The sequence below is a fragment of the Pan troglodytes genome, chromosome 2 (assembly GCF_028858775.2).
Source record: "Pan troglodytes isolate AG18354 chromosome 2, NHGRI_mPanTro3-v2.0_pri, whole genome shotgun sequence".
In the NCBI taxonomy this organism is placed as follows: domain Eukaryota; kingdom Metazoa; phylum Chordata; class Mammalia; order Primates; family Hominidae; genus Pan; species Pan troglodytes.
In genome coordinates, this window is record NC_086015.1 from 155195243 (window position 1) to 155209724 (window position 14482).

The 14482-nt window shown below is 36.3% G+C and overlaps 1 long non-coding RNA gene across 1 annotated transcript; it reads right to left on the minus strand.

Moving 5' to 3' along the window:
- Positions 1-933: 933 nt before the first annotated feature.
- Positions 934-6905, minus strand: LOC134809488 (uncharacterized). Its single transcript, XR_010155356.1, has 3 exons — positions 6641-6905; positions 5476-5590; positions 934-1628 (listed from the first exon to the last, which is right to left on the minus strand). It is a non-coding gene; the product is annotated as an uncharacterized LOC134809488 (long non-coding RNA).
- Positions 6906-14482: the final 7577 nt, after the last annotated feature.

Here is a 14482-nt window from a genome sequence, read left to right on the forward strand (position 1 = left end):
TAGTTCAGAGTCCGTGAGTCGGCGGCACCAGGAGCCTGTTTCAATCCAGCCATGCTGGTGGTCACCTTGCCCCTTAGGTAAATGTTTATGTCAACGCATTTAAAGAACTGTAATAGTAGTAGAATGAATTTGTTATAGGTGATGATGATCGATCCTGAGGAATAATTGCCTACTATCATGGCACCATGAGGGACCACTGTGACATGATCAGATGATAAATTTAATAAAATAAAATCTTTTTAGTGTCTGTTCAGGTTTCATCAGGAGCTTATATTGGAAACAGTGATGAGCAGAAATGACTAGTACAGCAGAGGCTGTTGCTCTGATAAGGCACATGTCTGGTTGTGTGGGGCTTATCTGGTGTCTGCGGTTGATGAAGACATTATCTTCAGTTCCTAGGAGGGCACTGGCATTCACCGGTCTCCAAATACATCTTCAAAGATGGTTCTGAAGTAACACTGGGTCTCAAGCCTAGTGCAGATGGAAGAATATTGAGTACATAAAGATATCCATGTCCTGATCTCTGAAACCTCTGAATATGTTACCTTACATGGTGAAGGGGATTTTGCAGATGTGGTTAACTTAAGGTCATTGAGATAGGGAGACTATCTTGGATTATCCAGGTGGGCCCAATCTAATCATGAGCCCTTAACATTGGAAAATCTTTCCTATCTGCAGTCAAGAACAGATGTGTTTAAAGAAAAAGGGTCAGAGAGATGCAATGTTGCTGGCTTTAAAGACAGGGGAAGGAGGCCATGAGCGGGAAAACAAACAAACAAACAAACAAACAAACAAACAAACATGGGCAGCTTCTAGAAAGTGGAATCAGCAGTGAAATGGAATCACTCCTAAAGCCTGCAGAAAGGAACAGGTCTTGCCAACATCTTGATTTTAGCCCAGTGAAACTAGTCTCAGACTTCTGACATACACAACTATAAGACAATAAATTTTTATTGTTTTAAGCCATTAAGTTTATAATTTGTTACAACAGTGTAGTGAGTTTAATGGTGATCTCTCCAAAATACAGGTCCTCCTCCTAATTCCTGGAACCTATGCATGTGACTTTATTTGAAAAAAGAGCTTTGTGAGTGTAAGTAAGAATCTTGGTGGGTTAACCAGATGGGTCCTAAATTCAATGACACGTGTCCTGATAAGAGACACACAAAGGAGAGGCACAGGAAGAAGAGCAGAAGGCCATGTGAAGACAAAAGCAGAGATTACAGTTCTACAGCCACAAGCCAAGGAATGACTGGAGCCACCAGAATCTGAAAGAGACAAGGAAAATGTTTCCATAGAGCCTTCAGAGGGATGTGGCCCAGCTGACAGCTTGATTTTGACTTCTTGCCTGTAGAGCTACAGTAGGATACATTCTTGTGGCTTTAAGCCACTAATTTTGTGATACTTTCTTACATCATCCCTAGGAAAGTAATACAGACTGCAATAAAAATACACCTTGGTAGCAGCAATGCCAGGACTCATTCCGAAACAATCTGGAAGTGATGCAGATCCCTGGCCTTGGGAGGACACCTGAGTTGGCTCCAGTAGTGAGGCAGGCCCTTACTTGGTCTGGCCTATCGCACATAAGAAAGTGCTGAGGTGATTCTTGGACCTCTCAGGAGACGGCATCGCTAAGGCAATAAAAGACAGGAGTTCTTGTCAACATGGAAAGGTGGTTACTAAAGCAGTGACAATAACAAAGCTAGACAATAATAGCTAGTGCTTACTCATGTGAGGCACTATTCTAAGCACTTAACGTATATTAACCCACCCATTCTCTACAACAAATTTCTTGAGTAGGTAGTAAAAATACTCCCCATTTTGTAGATAAGGGAACTGAGGCACAGAGAGATATAACTTTCCCTTTGCTGTTTTTCTGTATTGATTTATGAAAAGTTATATATTAAAAACTTTATATATTGTATATAAACATGTTTTGCAAGCTTTTTTTAGTTTGTCTTTTGACTTTTCTCATGATATATATTTTTAATATCCTAAATATTATTTAGTTATGTGTACTGGTCTTCTGTATTTTGTATATTGCTTAGAAAGGGCTTTTTGTTTTTAAGGCTTAAAAAATAAATCACTTGCTTTAAGAAAAATATTTACATTTTGGTTCATCCAAAATTGTTTTATAAAGATGGGGATAGGAATCCAACTCCCCTTGCCCCCTGCCAAATAGTTGATCAGTTTATCCCTAATGATCCTTTGTCTAGCAATCTGGATGATTTCTGGAGATTCCTCAAAGCCTAACAGTTTATAATTCTAAAAGCTAAGGATTATAATTAATCTCTGACAAATCATTGGGCATAGCAAAGACTAAGTTTTGGATTTTAAGCAGATATGAACACTTTATTAACAGATTCATCATGTGGATGGGTTGGGAATATAGACTCTTTCTAGTAACGGCTGCATTCAAACCCAGGGAGTCCTAGCCACTAGGCTACAGTGCCTCTAAAGTGAGCTAATTTGGGCCGGGCGTGGTGGCTCACGCCTGTAATCCCAGCACTTTGGGAGGCCGAGGCGGGTGGATCACGAGGTCAGGAGATCGAGACCAACCCGGCTAACATGGTGAAACCCCGTCTCTACTAAAAATACAAAAAATTAGCCAGGCATGGTGGCGGGCGCCTGTAGTCCCAGCTACTCGGGAGGCTGAGGCAGGAGAATGGCGTGAACCCGGGAGGCGGAGCTTGCAGTGAGCCGAGATCTGGCCACTGCACTCCAGCCTGGGTGACAGAGCAAGACTCTATCTCCAAATAATAATAATAATAATAATAATAATAATAATAATAATAATAAAAGGTGAGCTACTTTGAGCCCTCAATAATAACAATAGTAATAAGAGCTAACATTTGCAGAGTACTTAGGGACCAGACACTGTTCTAAGCATTTTACACATATTCATTCATTTTTATCTATATAATAGCTCTATAAGAGACAGCCTATTGATATCTGCGTTTTGCAAAGGGACAAACTGAGATACAGAGAGGTTAAGCAACTTGCTAATGCTCTCAGCAACAAATGCAAGAATTTCAGCCCTGATTTCCAAGCCATGGACTTAACCATTTAGCTATACTATTTGGGGAAATTTTATTTGTACCTTAAATGAAAAGGAGGTGAAGTCTTTTTTTTTTCATTAAAAATTCAAATTCATCTTGACAAACTGTCAAGACAATCTCTGATGAGAATTCAAACTTAAAGAAAAAGCTGAAAGTCCTAGGGACCCAATGATCCATTAGTGTCATTCAGTGCTCTGCAGAGTTTAGGTGATATTAACAAGAGATATCACAGAGTAGTTGCTGGCAAAAAATGTATTATCTAATAGATCTAGTGTTGAGTCAACAATTTACTACAAACTAACTGTATGACTTAGGGCAAGTTATTTTCCTTTTAAATATCAATGTTTTATTTGTAAAATGTGAATAATAATACCTATTTCCTAGTTTTGTTTCGAAGTTAAATAAGATAATTTATTATTTAACTACTTATGTCACTACTCACAGTGAATTATAAAAAGACCTTAAGAAATGTCAACAACTGTTTTTAATAGTTATTATTATTAGCTGTATCAGATAATTTTCAACAATTGGTCAGGTTGCACATGAATTTTATAACATTTTTGTGCACCTATTATACATGTACCTGGAATTGTATGAGAACTTGAGAATACAGATCTAAATAAGAAAACGTTCATATTTTCAATAAGCTCAGAGCTTACGAATTTAATTTTTTTATAAACGCTACAATATCAAACTTCAACAAAAACACTAAGTAGGCATTGATGAAATGCTTAACAGTAGCCAGTATTTTCAGCTTTACTAATAATTTTACAAATTTATTCAAAAAGTATTTGAGTTCCTTCCATGGGACCAGTTACTGTGCTAAGAGGCTGGTGAAATGATACAAAAATGATAAAAACAGTATTTGTTGACAGAGGCAAGAGAACAATTGGAAGATTGTGATAATTGCTAATAAAATAGGTATCTTACAAGAGGGAGAAGGAAATTTAGCCTACTTTTTGCATCGTAAGTGTTTCATTTGGAAAGTAGGTAAATTTTAACTTCTCTTGTGATAGTCCAATAATTTTAACTGTAGTTGTTTGATAGTCCAATAATTTTAACTGTAGTTGTTTGCTTTGTATGAGGAGGTGATGTAGATCCATGGTGATGCCACCAGAAAGTAGAACCTGGAAGATGCATTGCCTATGCACTGCTTTGGGTTCTGGGACTAGAGCTCACTGCACCGCCCTCAACCCCCTGAAAAATGAAAATGACACGAATCCAGTGGCAGACATTTAACTATTCACTCTGTGAAGTTTTCTGGAAAGCAGTATTTATGCTTTATTTTATATTTACATTTATTTATCGAAAAATCAATAGTTCACCTGTGACAGAACTACCAGCATCGCCACTCTCTTTTGTCTCCTTATAGGTTAGAGGCAGGAAGACACAGAATGGTTTTAGGCAGGTTTATTTCTTAGAAGAAATTGTGGAATCATGGAATCATAGACACCCACCTATGAGCAAGATTGACCAACATGGCTGCAATGAGTGGAATAATTCATAAAATAGCCTGTTTGTTTTCTAACTACTTTAGTAATAATAATGTAGTAATTTTTATAATAATAACTTCTTTGTAGCATTTACTCTCTGCCTGGAAGTGTTTTAGACAATACATGAACTCATATGTTAACCCATTTAATTTCCAAGATGGTCTTATGATTTAGACGCTACTATTACCCTTGATTTACAGATAGAGAATCTGAGGCACAGAGAGGGTAAGATGTCAAACATCACACAGCTAGTAAGTGGCAAATATGGAATTTGAACTCGATGGTCTCAAGAGTCTATATTCCCAACCCATCCACATGATGAATCTGTTAATAAAGTGTTCATATCGGCTTAAAATCCAAAACTTAGTCTTTGCTATGCCCAATGATTTGTCAGAGATTAATTATAATCCTTAGCTTCTAGAATTATAAACTGTTAGACTTTGAGGAATCTCCAGAAATCATCCAGATTGCTAGACGAAGGATCATTAGAGATAAACTGATCAACTATTTGGCAGGGGGCAAGGGGAGTTGGATTCCTATCCCCATCTTTATAAAACAATTTTGGATGAACCAAAATGTAAATATTTTTCTTAAAGTAAGTGATTTATTTTTAACCCTTAAAAAAAAAACCCTTTCTAAGCAATATACAAAATACAGAAGACCAATACACGTAACTAAATAATATTTAGGATATTAAAAATATATATCATGAGAAAAGTCAAAAGACAAACTAAAAAAAGCTTGCAAAACATGTTTATATACAATATATAGTTTTTAATATATAACTTTTCATAAATCAATACAGAAAAACAGCAAATAAAAATAGGTAGACATAAACACACGGTTTGCAGAAATACTGTTGAAAACAGATGACAGATTTTAAAATGCCCAACCTAAATACAAAAATGAGGCGTGGTGGCACATGCCTGTAGTTCCAGCTACTCAGGAGGCTAAGGCGGATGGATTGCTTGAGCTCAGGAGTTCTAGGCTGCAGGGAACTAGGATGATGCCATTGCAATCCAGCTTGGGCAACAGTGAGACCTGTCTCAATAAAAAATTTAAAAATAAGTAAAAATTTAAAATTCTCAACTTTAATTATAATTAAAGCAATTCAAATTAAAATAGCAACATATAACCATTTTTCACAGATTGTAGAGGCAATAATGTTTTAGATGGTATAAAGAAAGAAGCATTCTAATACTTTCATGGTAGTTGAAGATGGAACATTTTTGGAGGACATGTCAGCAGTATTTAGTGAAATTTTACTGCCTGTACACTATCTCCAATACCATATTGAGTAGAAGTGGTAAGAGCAGAAAACCGCCTGCTGTACCTAATTTTAGGGGGAAAGCACCCAGTCTTTTAACACTGAATATGTTAGCTGTGGAATTTATTGTAGTTGCCCTTTATCAAGTGGAGAATATTCCCTTCTCTTTCTAGTTTATCGAATGTTTTTATCATGAAGTGGCATTGAATTTTGTCAAATGCTTTTTCTGCATCTATTAAGATGACCATGTGGAGTCACTTAATTCTACTGATGAGCTATATTACGTTAATTGATTTTCAGATGTTAAACATTATCAAAATTAAAAGATTTATTCAAACACACTTAGGTTCTTTGTGGAGAACTTCAGAGCTCTTTTTTCTTATAGACTTTCTCTCCCCATGGGCTAAATCTCTGAGTTGCTTTCTGCACAGTGAACAGGGTGGTAGCCTCTTGTTTTCCTGGCTTGACTGTCCCAGCTTGGAACCTCTGTACTATGAGTGAGCTTGGGTGAAGGCAATTGGCTTCCAGTATTCTCAGGCAGCTGCACCTGGGGACCTAACTCGTACTAGCAGGGGCTGTGTGAAAAAAGGGAGCTCCTCACCTCCTGACCATACTCACCATGAATTTAGTCTCTCTCATTTAGAGCTGGAGGGGGTGAGACATGTTGGAGGCCTGCCCCTCTATTCAATAAGCAATCACAGTAACGCTTTATTGGAATCTGAGGGAAGAGGGAGCTCCATCTCTTTGGACACACTGGCCAGGAGAGGAGCATCATGCTAAGTAGGTGTGGGGAAGAAGGAGAAGAGAGGACTGTGACTCCTTACCTCAGAAAATGCCGTTATTTGTCACTCTGTTCTCTGTGCTCCACATTGTATTCACTGTCACCAAATCATTTTAGCTGTGAAACGTTGATATGTGTGACTCTTTCCCCACTTGATTGAGCTCTTTAGGGACTTGTTCACCTGGAAACCCCACTGGAGACTAACACATAGCAAATGAGGAAGAATGTTGATAAAAATGGCCAGAATTTCCAGGATTTTCACAGAATAAATATGGGTTTGATTTCCTTGAAAAGAATTCATTTACCTCCTACAAAGAAAATGAGTTTAAATAGATGAAATTTTTTAAGAGCATGTACAGAGACCAGACTGTTACTATACAAAGCTGCGGAGAAATGGACTAAGGAAATTTAAAGGCAATGCAGGTAAATGAGGGGAAAGTCTGCCAGTAATGAAAAGAAATTACAAATATAGGGCCGGGCACAGTGGCTCACACCTGTAATCCCAGCACTCTGGGAGGCCAAGGCAGGCAGATCATGAGGTCAGGAGTTCGAGACCAGCCTGACCAACATGGTGAAACCCCATCTCCCATCTCTACTAAAAATACAAAAATTAGCCAAGTGTGGTGGTGTGTGCCTGTAATCCCAGCTACTCAGGAGGCTGAGGCAGAAGAATCACTTGAACCCGGGAGGCAGAGATTGCAGTGAGCAGAGGTTGCAATGAGCCTAGATCCCACCACTGCACTCCAGCCTGGGTGACAGAGCAAGACTCCATCTCAAAAAAAAAAAAAAAACAAAAAGAAAGAAAGAAAGAAAAAGAAAAGAAAAAGAAAAAAAAAGAAAAGAAAAAGAAAATGAAATTGCAAATATAAATTGTTCATCAGAACACAGCTGTCCTCATTCATAAGGTCAGCAAATCTGCTTCAATTGACTTTAAACCTAAAGGAGACTCATTAAATTTAGAGTCATTGCGAATATCTTTCAAAATAAGAACAATTGCTCATTCAAAATTGTCAAAGAATAAAGCTATTAAGGTCTGTCTAATCAAGTTTGCAGGTCTGCATGTATGAGGCATGAAAAAGATATTCTTAACCCAGAAATAGGACCTTTACAAAGATTACAAAAGAGAATGTGAAAAATTTTAGAAACAACTAGTCTTTCTATGAATTCCAATTGAGTAATAAACATTAAAATAAACAATAATCTTTATTGATAGAGAAAAGGGCTTGGCATAAAATCTTACAGTTCATCTAATCCAAACTTGTCCAGCCTGCGGCCTGTGGGGTGCATGTGGCCCAGCATGGCTTTGAATGCAGCTCAACACAACTTTGTAAACTTTCTTAAAACATTATGAGGGTTTTTTTTGTGTGTGATTTTTTTTTAAAGCTCAACAGCTATCATTCATGTTAGTGTATTTTATATGTGGTCCAAGACAATTCTTATTTTTCCAATGTGGCCCAGGGAAGCCAAAACATTGGACACCCCTAATTCTAATCCAAAGTTGTCATGAGGGAAATAAATGAAGGAAATTAAATTGGAAGATATTATAACTGAACCAAATGTACAAAGCTAGTATTGGAGCACATAGAACTAGAAGATATAAATTTCCAGTTTAGTTGAGACTATTTCTCCTTGTATTCATATGATGTTGTTGTGATTGTTTATTATCTATTCACTAGTTAATCATTTATGGAGTATCTAACTGGGGACACGCTGTTAGTATCTAACTGTTATGGGTTGGGGCAGTATGTAAGGAACAAACAAAAATCTTACCTTCATGGAACTGATGTTCCAGGAGGAGGATACAGACAATGAACAAAGACAAATAAAGATATGTCAGGTATAAATCCTACAGGCAAATAAAACAGGAAAGAGCAATAGAAAGTGCTCGAGATGGGCAATTACTATTTTAATCCAAATTACTATAACTCATAAAGAAAAATTACTCCTTTTGAAATTAATGAATCTCATATTCCAATCTATGTATGTCTTCTTATTCTCCCTTCCTCTTTCTTTCCTCTATTCTTTCAACAAATCTTTCTTCATCATTCTTCTCTCAAACAGCTCCATAACATAGTAGAGAATACAAATAATATATTTTATCTATTGTGTGTTTTTCTGGCTTCTTTATTATACTTTAATTTTTAGGGTACATATGCACAACGTGCAGGTTTGTTACATATGTATACATGTGCCATGTTGGTGTGCTGCACCCATTAACTCATGATTTAGCATTAGGTATATCTCCTAATGCTATCCCTCCCCCCTCCCACCACCCCACAACAGGCCCCGGTGTGTGATGTTCCCCTTCCTGTGTCCAGGTGTTCTCATTGTTCAATTCCCACCTATGAGTGAGAACATGCAGTGTTTGGTTTTTTGTCCTTGCGATAGTTTGCTGAGAATGATGGTTTCCAGCTTCATCCACATCCCTACAAAGGACATGAACTCATCATTTTTTATGGCTGCATAGTATTCCATGGTATATATGTGCCACATTTTCTTAATCCAGTCTATCATTGTTGGACATTTGGGTTGGTTCCAAGTCTTTGCTATTGTGAATAGTGCCGCAATAAACATACATGTGCATGTGTCTTTATAGCAGCACGATTTATAATCCTTTGGGTATATACCCAGTAATGGGATGGCTGGGTCAAATGGTATTTCTAGTTCTAGATCCCTGAGGAATTGCCACACTGACTGCCACAATGGTTAAACTAGTTTACAGTCCCACCAACAGTGTAAAAGTGTTCCTGTTTCTCCACATCCTCTCCAGCACCTGTTGTTTCCTGACTTTTTAATGATCGCCATTCTAACTGGTGTGAGATGGTATCTCATTGTGGTTTTGATTTGCATTTCTCCGATGGTCAGTGATGATGAGCATTTTTTCATGTGTCTTTTGGCTGCATAAATGTCTTCTTTTGAGAAGTGTCTGTTCATATCCTTTGCCCACTTTTTGATGGGGTTGTTTGTTTTTTTCTTGTAAATTTGTTTGAGTTCATTGTAGATTCTGGATATTAGCCCTTTGTCAGATGAGTACATTGCAAAAATTTTCTCCCATTCTGTAGGTTGCCTGTTCACTCTGATGGTGGTTTCTTTTGCTGTACAGAGCTCTTTAGTTTAATTAGATCCCATTTGTCAATTTTGGCTTTTGTTGCCATTGCTTTTGGTGTTTTAGACATGAGGTCCTTGCCGATGCCTATGTCCTGAATGGTATTGCCTAGGTTTTCTTTTAGGGTTTTTATGGTTTTAGGTCTAACGTTTAAGTCTTTAATCCATCTTGAATTAATTTTTGTATAAGGTGTAAGGAAGGGATCCAGTTTCTTTCTGGCTTTTATCAAGAAGGATATTTTGATGTTTTTAAATGAATATACTATCAGAAGATAAGCATTGTGAAGAAATTTACAATATGATAAAACAAAATGAAAGCATACATGAAGTCCGATACTTTTGCTAGAATTCCACGAATTTGGCTTTAGCTTTTCTAGTGAACAGAGAGGGGAGATAAATTAGCTATGAAATTCAAATGGCTACAAGGTGAAACAAATCAATTGCTTGGTGACACATGGCCACTTCTGATAGAATATTGCTACTGCTGGCCCTCCTTAAGAGAACATGTCACAGTAAAGTTAACCTTGTTCCCAATGTCATCTTTCTTCATTTGGTAGTTTCTGATTGAAAGAATTTAAGTGTGAAATATCCTAAAATACTGGATCTCATTATCTTCTTGATGGTGTCTACTATATGCCCAGGGAAATGTTACCTACTGTATTATAATAATCAACATGCACTATCACAAATTAAAATTACAGAGAAAACAGTGTTAACTATGGGCTGATATCATAGGCAATTTTTGTAGAAAGTATAATTTAAATTAATTTGCTAGAATTGGGAATGTGAAGAGAAAAAAGACAAAGGTTATCCAGGATCCAGTTGAGGATGGCAGCAGTAGGTTGGTATCATGATTTGTTTTGGAGACAGTAAGGAAATCATATTGACTTGAGCAGAAGCTTCATTTTATGAAACAGTGGGAGAAAAGTTTGTGACAGATAGTAAATGCTCTAGTTGTAGAGGGTAAGCTTGAATAGTATAGACTTGGTGCTTTAAGCTTCAGATTTTAAATTTGGTGTTCATTGGGTAGTTCAGGAGGCATGTAGACCTCCTAAAATTATTTATAATTGTGAATGAATACGTGGATTTATCCACATATGCATGATATGTATGCTCATCTTGAGAAAGTGCCTGTCTCATTCATCACTTTCTGAAAGGGACATAACCTGCTTATGCCAACAGCCAAACAACAAAAAGTATAGAAACATTGCCCCACAGTCACTGATTAACCATGGATGCTCATTAAGACTGCTGCTAGGCTTTGAAAACTTTGGGGCTACTAGCATAAAGTTATTTCCATTCCAAATTCGTGGAATTTTAGCAAAAGTACTGGACTTTTATGGCATGCTTTCATTTTGTTTTATCATATTGCAAATTTCCTCACAATGTTTATCTCCTGATAATATATTTATTTTAACAACATCAAAATGTCCTTAATAAAAGTCAGAAAAACACATGATAAATAAAATATATTATTTGCATCCTCTACTTTGTTATGGAGCTGGAAATCTTGGAAATCTTGATTTGATGGGAAGCAATGAAAGCCCTTAGTTTTATTCATTTTGCTCATATAATATCAAAAGCAGTAGTTCCAAAAGTTTGGCAGATAGAATTTTCCACACCTTCACAGTCCTTCCTCCACTCAGTTTATTCTCCTAACTGGTTGATTCAAGTCTTTGTAAAGTCAGTACCTGTTTAGGGATTGTGTGGTCACAGTAGAATGTCATTCTAGGGCTCAGGAACACATAACCAATAATAATCATGAACTTCCAGTCCAATTAGATGATTTTTATGCTTATATTTGTCATAAAATGAAGCCACTGCAATATAATTTGAAAATTACCAACACCTTCTACCATATAGAATTTAATTCTTCTTTTGCAAAGTCTAATGACCATAGAGAGATGATAAGGCAGCTTTTTAAAGGCTTGGGGTAGTTGAGATAGCAATAAAAAGCAATAAATCAATGTTAGGTAAACAGAAGAAATAAAATGAACTAAAATTGTTTTAGGATTTTGGAAGTTTTGTTTTTTTCATACCAAAATCTCTAGGCATATAAAATCTCATGTAAATCAAAACTAATTTACTCTGCCAACTGGGTCTGTTTCCTTTGGGGTATTTTACACATTCTCCTCATGTTTCCAATTACAAAAAAAAAGCTAATTATCTTTAAATTAAGGCTTATCTGACAGCTGATTTTGCAGTAAACTTACAACAACAAATTTATGTTTTCCCATGGCAATACCACAAGATATGGAAACATCATAATATTGTGTTAAGATATGACTGCATGTTTTTATAAGATGTAAAACTTTGTTCTTGACTATATATCACTGTATAAACTTAATTATAATCTTTAAAACCTAGAACTTGGATGAATATGTTTTGTGTATTCAATAAAGACTATTGGCTCATTTGAAATGTCCTGAGTTGTTTCTGTTTCCACAGAAGCTTGTGAAAGAAAAGTAACTGGATATATATGTTCATCTTCAGCCTTCTAAGTCCCTGCTCAGTCATTGAAAGAGCTCCTGGCCAGAAGGTTGTATATGGTACTAGAGCTGAATACTATATCCCTTGCTCTTAATTCCTGGCACTGTCAATACATCAGCCAGGTGACCTTAAAATTATTCTATTCCCTCTTACTGTATCGCTTTATACAACCCTTTTCTGATCCACCTACATGATACTTTTCTGTCCAAAGCCATTATATTTTATGTTCAGTGGGCAGCATTACTAGTCAAGGCCTGTGACGGCTAACCTCTAGGGCATCTTCCTAATGAAATCTATTTCCTAATTGATTTATCAAGCCATATTCTTTCCTTCACCTCTTTACTTTCTTAGATTTATGTGTATTTTATCACAGTTTTATTTAAAAAATCTGTTTGCCAATCTGAATGACCAAATATTTCTTTTTTAAAAATATTTCAGGCCAGACATGGTGGCTCACACCTGTAATCCCTGAACTTTGGGAGGCCAAGGTGGGTGGATCACTAGATCAGGAGATCAAGACCATCCTGACTAACACGGTGAAACCCCATCTCTACTAAAAATACAAAAATTTAGCTGGGCGTGGTCGTGGGCGCTTGTAATCCCAGCTGCTCAGGAGGCTGAGGCAGGAGAATTGCTGGAACCCGGGAGGCAGAGGTTGCAGTGAGCCCATGGCACTCCAGCCTGGGCGACAGAGCGAGGCTGTCAAAAATAAATAAATAAATAAATAAATAAATAAATAAATAAATAAATAAAATTATTTCAAATTTAAGCATTTTACCAATATTTCCAAAACCATTTAATGGTTCGCCATGAAGAAAATAAAAACAATGTAAATGACTTAGCATTGCTTTCATGGCCTTCCATAGCATGATCTCATCTTATTTCTCTGAGATCTCCCAACTTGCTATTTCAACTCAGGCTATTTCAACTCTTTGTTTTCCAAATATGTCATTTACTTCCATACTACCAATCTTAGCTAACTCATACTCCTTCTTCATTTTGAAAATCCCCCTTCTCATCTTGTAGGATAGAGGTAAAATGTTCCTTCTGCCCTGAATCCTTGTAGAATTCAGAAAGCTCCAATTACATCAGACTTCTCAACAAGCCCAAGCTGCTGCACAGACCGTCACAACCAATTCAAATAATTTTCTTTGCTATCTTTCATTAACCAATCAGAGTACATCTGGGCCCTCCCCTGCAAACAAATTTTTTGAAAAGCTTTATCTATCTTTATCTATCTATCTATCTATCTATCATCTATCATCTATCTATCTATAAAATTCATATATATTTCCCTCTGTGTCTTTCTACTTTCTGGCAGAGTGTTTTACATATAGTTGTCACACAAATGTTTGTTAACTTGTATAATGTACCAGGATACCAGGACTAGTAACTTTAGCGCCTGGATTATTTTAAGACACTACTTGAAGGTTTAAAGTAACAACCCTTATGACAGTACAGCAAATTGGCAAACAAGCAAAATAGGAATAAATTACCTCTGTGCTAACTAAAAGCATTTTAAAAATTACTAGTGTTAAATTACAAAATAATCAGTTTATTAAAATAAAGGCTTTGTCAATTTTAGACAATGGAATGATATATTTAGTAAATTTAGCACAATTGTTAAAGGAAAATTCCAGGTTCATGGAAGGTTATAAAATATGACTGTCCCAAAATTGGCCAGACCACGTTATAAATAAATGGATTTACTTTGGCTCACAATGTTAGTTCTTTCATGCTGCTGTTCTGTGTTAGTCAACATTAGTCTTTGCAGGAATATAATAAGCTAGTTTTTGTTAGAAAGTCAGATTATAAAGCCAGTAACTGTTAGAAAATTTGGTTGGTCTCTGTGGAAACCAGTGTGTATGACTGGCATAAATGTTGTTAATGAGAATGACTGTGAAAATTTGACATTTGGTGTGATTTTCTGGCTTAACGTTAACTGAATTCTGTCCCATTCTACTATTTCATGTGTATCACTTGTGATTAAAAAACTAATAATCACAGTATCCCTTCCTTTATTCCCTTCCCTTTGTGGCAATAGGAAGATTTTTTTAAATTCGTCATATTATGACCTCTAGGTGAAAAAACTGAGGATAGAATCCCTTGGTCCTTTGTTATTGGACTCCATTTCATCAGAAAATTTGGGTAGGATAATTTATTTAAAAATTTTAAATTGTAACTATTATAATAGTTGTAATGTATTTACTTAGTACAAGAGTCTAAAGTTTACAGAACTTGTACTGTAAGTTCTGTAATAGGAGGCCTTCCAATGAAAATTCTTTCCCCC